This window comes from Protopterus annectens, chromosome 2.part2 (genome assembly GCF_019279795.1).
Source record: "Protopterus annectens isolate FY-2018-M chromosome 2.part2, PAN1.0, whole genome shotgun sequence".
Lineage (NCBI taxonomy): Eukaryota > Metazoa > Chordata > Ceratodontiformes > Protopteridae > Protopterus > Protopterus annectens.
Window position 1 is genome coordinate 266,843,335 of NC_056730.1, and position 10,000 is coordinate 266,853,334.

The following is a 10,000-nucleotide window of genomic DNA, read 5'->3' on the forward strand; positions in this document are numbered from 1 at the left end:
GAACTAACAGAGGGGAACCCATCCCAGTGGATATCAAGGTATGTGTAAGCTTATGAATACTAGATACAGGTACCTTCCAAAAAACAACTGTGGATATCATGGGGGTCTCACATGCATCTGCATTCAGGGTACTCCACCAGTTCCTGGATGCCATGACACCACATGCCCAGGGCATTATCTTGCAAGAGTGTGCTGGCCCTGCAAGCTATCACAACTCCCACATCTGGCATTACCTACAGCTGTATCAGGGGTTTGCCAGGGGGGACATCCCATATGGCCATCTATTGGGGGATGCTGACTATGTACTGAAACCATGACTGATGACACCCATCAGAAATGCACACACCCAAACAAGAACGCCTTAATGAGGCACATGCACAAACCAGGATCATTGCAGAGCATGTGTTTGAGATGCTCAGGTCACGGTTCCGCTGCCTAGACATATCCTGTGAAGGCTTGCAGTACTCCCCAGCTACAGGTGGACAAATGTTCGTAATATGTGCCATGCTACACAATATGATCTTGCAGAAACAGCTGCAGCAGGAACAGCATGAGGAGGGGCCACACAGCCCCCCACCATTGCCAAGGCCACCACAGCCACAGAGGGACTTGGAGGAGGAACTTCCTGAGCCTGCCCCTGTAGCTAGATGGAGGAGTGCTCAGTATGCCCTGTCCTTGGCAAAGAGGTAGAGCATAGCACACACACTGACACTGGAGGGATCCAGGGACTGATAGCTCTCTCTGACTCACACATTCAGTAAAATGGATGCCAAACATGACACTACCTGTGCTGTACCATGTATAGGGAGTGTACTACATGCATCTGACATAGTCAACCCTCCAGCACTATCCTCAATACTGGCCCAGCAACAGGGTAAGTCACTCTTCCTATCAATTAGAGAATGGAGTAGTATGTTCTGATAGTTGTATGTATGGTATGGATGCAAGCATGCAAGTTAACTGGGTGGTTGAATGGGATAGCAACAGACAGCTGACAGCTATATGGGACAGCAGGAAATCCATAACAAATACTGGTGTCAACATACTAAGCAGTACTACACAAGGTGACAACTCCCACTGCAGTACATGTGATGGCCCAAAGAACTGTGGGTGTCAATAGGTCACACACACGGATGTCAGTGAGGGTCACATCCCCACCACCAGCCTCATCAGGCAGGACAGGTGTAGATAACTATAAAGAAAGGCTGGGCTAAGGCCTCCAAATGATGGCAATGGTGAACAGCCCCCATCCAGACCTACACAAACATACTACAACAGGTATGGCAGTTGCATTTTAGTTCTGAAAGGTGAGTAGTCTGAAACTGAAATTTATGCCATTAAAATCTAATGTGTACTCTGCTGATATGTCCCCTTTCTGTATGATAGGTCACAATACAGTATGAAATGGAAGCCAACAGAGTAACTGAAATACCAGTACAGTCATTGGAAATGTTTAAAGTCTTCAGGTGTGCACCCCCCTCCCCACAATCCCATGTAGAAATGCAGTAACATGTACGTTTGAGGAGTAATATCACTGGAGCACAGATTGCCAGAGCTGTCCCAATCTACATGACAGATTGTTGCATGTGTAAAATATGCAGGGGTCAGTTTGTTAAGTTTGTTGTGTGCTTAATATTGTCTGGAAGTAGTCAGCATATAGGTCTGGATGGTTGTATCTCAGTGGCCTATGTATAGTAATGTAGTCAACAGGGCCATGTTCCAACAACTGTAGTGACAACCACACTTCTTCTCAGCTACATCCATATCAGCAGTTTTACATGCTCACTGTCCAGATGTCAATATCTGTTGCAGTTGGAAAGCTGGACACGCCATAAATGGGGGCTCTTACATAGAAACAGTACACAGGAGGAAGTACCCTACACAGAGTGCATATAAATAACTGTCAACCACACACAAATTTGGAATTATACATAGAGGTTAGCATCACATTAGTTGTCCCTCTAGTATGGAATATTGTTAGTCTGGAGAATCACTGGCAGACCACAAAAGGCACAGATATAAAGTAATGACAGGCTGCCCATGTCCACACACAAGGCAGAATAAGGGGAATGTCCCAGGTATATCTATGAGTCAGGTGCCGATAGCTCCCATATCACACATGCACTCAGCTCATCTCACCATCAGCCACAGATTTATCACAGGTCATATCCTTGCTGTAGGGAATGAGTACAGCATGAACCTATCTCTTTATGGAAGTACATACATTATGCTGCATGGTAAATAGGTGCCCCATGCAGGTGTGTCCCTAGCTATAAGCAGCAACCTACCCACATCCAGACTCATGGCTCAGTATGAACAGGAAGGATTGACAGGAACACCTCAACCACTTACCACTTTCACCCCAGGGTAGTCTACTGGCTTGCATCCTGGGAATATATGAGTGACAGAATGCACTGGCCTGCTACAGATGGCCTGCAGCACTCTCAAATGGCCTACAGTCCTCTGGCAAAGGCCCATGCCTCACCCATAGTGCTAATTTACAGAATGTAAGGGGGTCCTAACTAACAACCTAATACAGTAAACAGAAATCAACTGCAAGGCCATGCTGACAAATGCCAGTAGCATGCCTCCCCATGTCCTACTGAACGAACTGTGGACCAGGCCATAAATACTACTGGGATAAAGGCCAAACTTTAGGGATACCTCTGAGATATTGCTTTCATAATGTTAGGAAGAGGTGAGAATAACAGAGGGGGTTGTAGAAGCATAGATGTCATAGAGTGTGTGAAGTCTGAAACTCTAATGTCTGGATTTACTACCCCCTGACTGCAAACCAATGAATGAATAGCCACAAAACTGCTTGTAAACCACAATGTGAATGTAAACTGAACAGATATATGAGTCCTGCCCTGGATAACCTGGGTACATCTGTACAGCTGAGAGGTATGGCCCCAGCAGGATATGGCCAACCTGTTAAGTTGAAAAGCACAAGAAGGGGATCCCCAGCCAGAATACTACCAAGGTGCTGGACCATTTACACAGAACCAGCAGTCTATTGTCTGTAGCTACCCCTCCACAATGACAGGAGTGTTCCAGAATGTGTAGTCTATTTTGTTTGTGTCTTTCAGCTTTTCCCGTTTAGGGGTCGGCACAGCGGTGCCTCAGAATATTGGTCTCAGCTTCATTCATCTTGTATTTCCCTGGTAAATAACTGTGAGCAAAGAATGGTATCTGTCAGTAGTTGATGACATGATACATCAAAGTGTAAAAGAGTACATATGTCTGAAAATCTATGCTACAACCAACCATGTTACACAAGCAACACAGACAGGAATAGTTACGGTATCCCCCGTATGTTACGTGCATTGTGTCTCCATATTGGTAACCTATCTACAGATATCTTACAGAAACAGCTTGCTAGGTGTAGCTGTAGTACACACAACCCTGGCCTGGAGTACAACTCTCCCTGGAATGGATTCACACACTCAGTATAGAAGGTCATACTAGGCATGTTCCTACACTTAGAGAAATGAAGCCCATGTCTCACAACACAGTGAACTATAGATATTGGTTATTTGCAGATGTCTGTGCACACACACCAACTTGTACACCATTTATACTTCACATGCACACACACATTGGATACTCACATATATCTAAGGCCAACATAATATAATATGTCAAACATACACACACAGAGACTTGGGGAAGAGAGAGAGACAGACAGTGACAAAGAAAATCCCATTATGAGGTCTTTCCCACCCAGTACACATCCCATTGGCCTATATCACATGATGTGCTGATGCCACTCACTGTAGAAATTCCTTTTGTTATCCCTCAGCCCTATAGTCTCAGTGGTGCTTGTGATAACTGTGTAACACTATAGTACAAATAAGTATTCATGTAGCATTTGTAATCTCAGACCTCTCAAATGTAAAGTTGTGTGTGAGTGTGTGTTTGTGTGTTTCCAGATGAATGAGTTTGAGGCCATTCACACTCATTACACTTCCCATTTCCTTACTTTAGCACTCCTGCTAATGTCAATCACCTTGAAATAACCCTTTGGGCAACTTGCAGCCCTATAACCTCCATGGCACTTGCAATAACTTTGTAATACTGTAGTATAGCAAACTAGTTAGGTAGGAGTTTTAATCCCAATCCTGGCAATTGTGAAAATGTGTGTGTTTGTGTATTTCTAGATGAATAATTTTGAGGCCATTTACACTTATTACACTTCCCATTGCCCTACTTTATCACTGCTGCTTATGTCAGTCACATTGAAATAACCCTTTGGGCAGCTCGTAGCTTTATAAGCTCCCTGGTGCTCACGATAACTGCGCAATGCTATAGTGTTGCAAACTAGTTAGGTCGGTCCTGACAACTGTAAAAATGTATGTGTTTGTGTGAGATAGTGTGTGACTCTTTGTAGAGACATGATTTTGAGGCCATTCACACTCACTACACTTCCCTTACCCCTCCTTTAGCACTGCTGCTGATGTCACTCATCTTCAAAGATACCTTTGGACAGCTCTCCAACATGTAATTTCTGTGGTACTTGTGATAACTGTAGGATGCTATAGTATACCAAACTAGATTGGTAGGAGTTCTAATCCTGGTCCTGGCAACTGTAAAAATTTGTGTACAAGAGTGCATATGTCTTTGTAGAGACATGATTTTAAGGCCATTCACACTCACTACACTTAAAATCAAAAGAAAAACGAGTTGAATGGTAGGAGAAAGCTGAAATAAGCAAATATGAATAACGTAATGCTAAAGCAACTAAAAACTTTAATATGGTAAGCGTTTTCAGTGGTAAAAATATTCCACCTTCTTCAGACCAGGGTCTGAAGAAGGTGGAAAATTTTTACCACTGAAAGCGCTTACCATATTAAAGTTTTTAGTTGCTTTAGCATTACGTTATTTGTATTTGCTTATTTCAGCTTTCTCCTACCATTACACTCACTACACTTCCCGTACCTCTCCTTTAGCACTGCTGCTGATGTCATTCACCTTCAAAGATACCTTTGGACAGCTATTCTACATCTAAGCTCTGTGGCACTTGCAATAACTGCGTGATACTGTTGTGCAAAACACTATTTAAGTAGGAGTGCTAATCTCAGTTCCGGTAATTGTAAAAGTGTGAGTGTGTGTATATGTCTGTAGGTTGAAGTATTTTGTGTCCATACACAGCCAGTACATTTCAAAGTGCAATACGTTACAATGGCTGCTGATGTCACTCACCTTAGAGGGATGTGTGGATGCTGTTCAACCTATAAGCTCCATGGTGTGTGTGATAAATGCATAGCAATATAGTAGCAATAACTATATAGATAGGGGGTTGATTCTCATTCCTGGCAAGTGTATGTGTTTGTACCTTAAGGGGTTTGCACCCACTATACTTCTTAGTGCCCTGCTTTAACAGTTCTACAGATATCATTCACCTTAGAAGTACCTGTTGGCAACCCTAAACCATGTAAGCTCAGTGGTGTGTGTGTGATAAATGTGCAACATAAAAGTCTGAAACCATAGTTAGATAGAGGTTCAAAACTCTTTCCTGGTAAATGTGTGTGTAGGGTAAAGTTGTTTATGAAATCTCTCACCCACTTCATCATCCAATGCCATTATTTACAAGGGCAGGTGATGTCCCTCACCTTAGAAGTATCTTGAGACAACATCCATCCTATAAGCTCTGTGGTGGGTGCAATAAATGTGTAACACTGTAGTAGCAATGCATTGCTAGGTAGGGGTTCAAAACTCTCTCTCTGTTATCAGTATCCTGTGTGGGTGTTGGTGTGATTGTGTTAAAACAGGATTCATTGGGGGTGGGTTTTGCTAAATTATTATATTGATGACCTAGTATATGTCCCAATGTCCACATTACAAGACCAACAATTGTCAAAAACCATAGAGGTCGGTGTAGACAATCTACACCCTTAAATGTGTAGCGGCATTTGCAGTGACTATGTGAGAGTATGGAATAGTTAACAATATAGGCAACCCTTCTAATACTCAGAGACCACCCTCAACCCAGGAATCATACACAAACACACCTGGCTAGGCATCAACCACTATATCAGTAGTTCTCTTGCAAACTGCCTCACAGATAGTACCCACAGTGTGATTGCAGTGGACTCCATGTCAAACCGATGACCAGACATGATTGGTGTCACACAGAGTAGGGACCCATGTCATCTCATGTTTGGATCTACCCTTCTGAGGTGCAGGAGAACACAAATTCACCCTGGCTGAAAATGTTTGAATACAATAGTAAGGTGGGTGGTAGCTTTCCCAATTCATGTGATGCTGACATCATGCACAGAGGCCACTCTGACACCTATGACTGTTGTCAGCACCCTGGACATTACCTCAATGCTAACAGATGTACCGCCATTACCTTTTGAAACACCATGACTCACATGAAGTAATACATTGGTGGTATTCCACTGAACAGTGACATTGTTATAATAGAATGGTGAACACAGGTTGACAGTCAGCTGTCTGTTGACAACAACAGTGCCACTGACATCAGAAAGTACTTTGTTGTGTTACATCTTCTGGCTAAGTGTGTGTTATCCAGCAAGTAAAAGGACATGGTCACCCTGTGCCCTGCCCTCAGTAGCCCAATCAATGTGTACAGTGGCCTCTTTGCCATGTATCCCACTGGACACCTGCAACAACTGTAGAGTCTGCAAAAGTACCCCACAAAGAGAATACCATTGCTTATACACATGCCCTGTATGGACAGACTCCAATAACTCCATTGAATCCCCGTATCATACTGTCTATGTAGATACAATCATTACCTCAGTTACACATCCATGTCTCACCAAACTAGGTCAAAAATGCTACATCTGAAGATACCAACTTGTCCACACAACATGCCAAAGAGACGTCAAGCACACTTCCACACTTCAAAGGACATGCTTGTAGGAAAGGTTCACAACCCAGACACTGTCCATGTTATGGAATATAATTCACATACATGTTTAGCAGTGCACATCACTGGCCACCCACAATAGAAATCTGGGTGAGTGGATGAAGAATACAATACCCACCCCTGAGGACCACTCCAGTGGCTATACTCATAAGCCACACTGGGGACTATTGTCATGTGTCCTGATGACAGGGTATTCCCTTGGGCTGGCCTTATAGAGCCTTCAGGCCCATTCACCTACTACACACCTGTGAAGCAATGAACATATGGATCTCAGTACTGACAAGAGTGTGTGTGTGTATGTGTGTGTGTGTGTGTGTTTGTGTGTGTGTGTGTGTGTGTGTGTGTGTGTGTGTGTGTGTGTGTGTGTGTGTGTGTGTGTGTGTGCGTGTGTGTGTGTGAATACTAATCTCGGTGTGTTTGGTTGATGAATATCCCCTGTGGCTGTGGTTATTAGCAATAGGAGGGGTGTCCAAACCCCAACACGTACTATTCTCCACTCTACAACAGATGTTGTAAATCAACATATACCTATGTACAACCCACAACCCTATAATCTGTGAGACATATGCAATCACTGTGTTATACACCTAGGAAATTCATGCAGATACAGCTTTACTCTGCCCAAGACATGGTTGATGTGTTACTACGCTGCCATACCCCTTGTTCTTGCTGCAGGGTGACATCCTGGTGACACACAGACGCCTAGAACAGAAACAGGATACAGCATGTGAGAACACATTCACTCAGCATTAATAATAGCAATAATGCATCATGGGTAACACTGTACATGCACTATGATGTGTACCTCTTAGAAATGCTAGATGGCAGCAACTTACACAGCATTACATATCTACAAATTAGTAAGTTCACCCTGTGCATCAGACACATATATGCATGTCCATGCATCAATGGTTTTGATGGCAGGGATCTGGCACAGATTTCATCATATGCACAGGGTATGGTGTGGTGTTGCCAGAGGCTTAGGCTGTGTCATTCAGTTGACAATATGGGTGTGTGTTTGGGGTGTGGGAATGGCATGGCCTATGTAGGTGTGGTGCATGTGTGTGGAGGTGACCTTTTACTGATTGTGATATGTGTGTATGGTGTCTGCATGCATACAGACATGGCATGTGGCTGCCCTACACTGATGTTTTTTGGACAGCTGTGGCCTATACATGGCAGGGTGTGCAGTTCACTGTCTCTGGCCATGGACACAGGAAATGGACCTGCCAGGGGTATCACGGGCACCACCAGCAAAAGGCCAGACATAGTACTGCTCCCTGATGGTGACGGTTGTCTGTTGGATCCGCATCCTTGTTGGTACCAGCCAAGAGCATGTGCCAATGGCCTGCTGTGTCCTGGCATGGACATCGCACCACCATCAGTACTGATGGTGTTACTGCCCATATGGGAGTGTAATGGTGCAGGGCCACATGCATGCCCAGCTGATCATGGTGCTGAGCTACCTCCACGTGGCTGCTGCCTCCCGTCCACCAAACGTTCAAGCACAGATACTCCATGGTGGAGGAGTGCCACGACCTGACCCCACCATCTATCAGCAATCTGATTGTCCTCACACAGGACCCCAATGAGTTCACAAAAATTGGTACTTGCACCAGGAAGATGTTCTTCAACCAGCCTGCACATTTGTCTGGTGATATGTTCATTACGTGCCTGTGCATCCATTACAGAGCAAAACATATGCCTGGTTACTGCAGCAGTGGCACTCTCAAGATGCACTGGAAGGGCAGCCATTCTCTTCTGAGCACCCCTACCCACAGATTTGGTCCAAGATCACTTTGTATGTCATGTAGAACACAGCCAAGAATATGTTGGTGTCCCATGGAAGCAGTATGCTTGCTTGCGGACAATGCAGGCCTAACCTGGTCTGCAGCCCTGCTGGGTGCCTGCCATTCATCTGCCATTGTGATTGTACACTTTTGGAGGGAGAGAGGGGTAAAGCTGGCACTGAATGTGCTCTCACGACTATGGCCAATATCTGTTGTCTCAGGATAGGTATTAGCATTATGCAGTAACTCACAGCACTTGTGTTTAATGGTGTGGAGGTTGTTGATGTAACTATCAAATGTTTTTGTGATTGCCATCAGTGTCTGCTGCATGTCTGTCTTCATAGATGCCTGTAGGTGATTCCATAAGGGATCCCAAGTTGTGTTTGAGGCTAATAAGGGAGTTCAACAGTCATGGGACACCATCTTTCTCTGCAACAGTGTCCTCCATATGGTTGTACACTTTAATAATGGCAGGGGATCATCACACTGTCTCCCAGTGTTTGGATGACAGTGTCTGGGTTCTGTTGGCTATGGCTAATACCATGCATTAATGTGCCTGTTTTTACAGTGCATATGTGTATGATTCGGCATATTCAACTTAGTGAGTGGGATATGTGTGTGCCTCGGTATTGAGTTACCCATGATCACGGTGTTGTGCAAGGTGGTTAGCCTTAAGAACTTAGGTTGAGGGGCACACTGTGTAGGTTAAATATGTGTTCCTTGGCATGTGCCATGTCATGGTGTCTGAGTGTGTGTGTTTGTCTTTCTGGTCTGTGCTGTTTGGGTGAATGTCCATTGAGTGCCTCTGTGAAGGTGGGTGTCTGGATTTTCACTGTATGACATGGCTGTCAAAGTGGGTGTCATGGTGAGCTATGAGTTCCACATGGTGTGGTGCAGGTGTTGATCTTATCCTCTTTACCTGCTAGTCCAGTCTTTGATGGAGAGTGCATATGTCCACAATGTGTGATATACTGGTAACTCTCACAGGTCTGAGTATTTGGAGTTTAGAGAAGAGGGTTGTCTGTGTACATGAGCCAGTTGGAACAGTGCCTCAGAATGGACAAGTACACCAGGTTAATGGGTGAAAGCACAGGAAAGGGCACAGAAAAGTGCCCTTCAATCATGCCAGGAGGGGTGGACATAACTAGTAAGTACTGGGGCTACTTCTCTGATGAACAAATACTGTCAATGGTTCCTGGGTGTACCACACTTATTGCTACAATAACCTGGTGAAGTGCAAAGCCATAATGCTATTTGAAGTGCAAGACAGAAAGAACTAGCACAATGTAAAGGTGGAACTGAAGGCAGACTT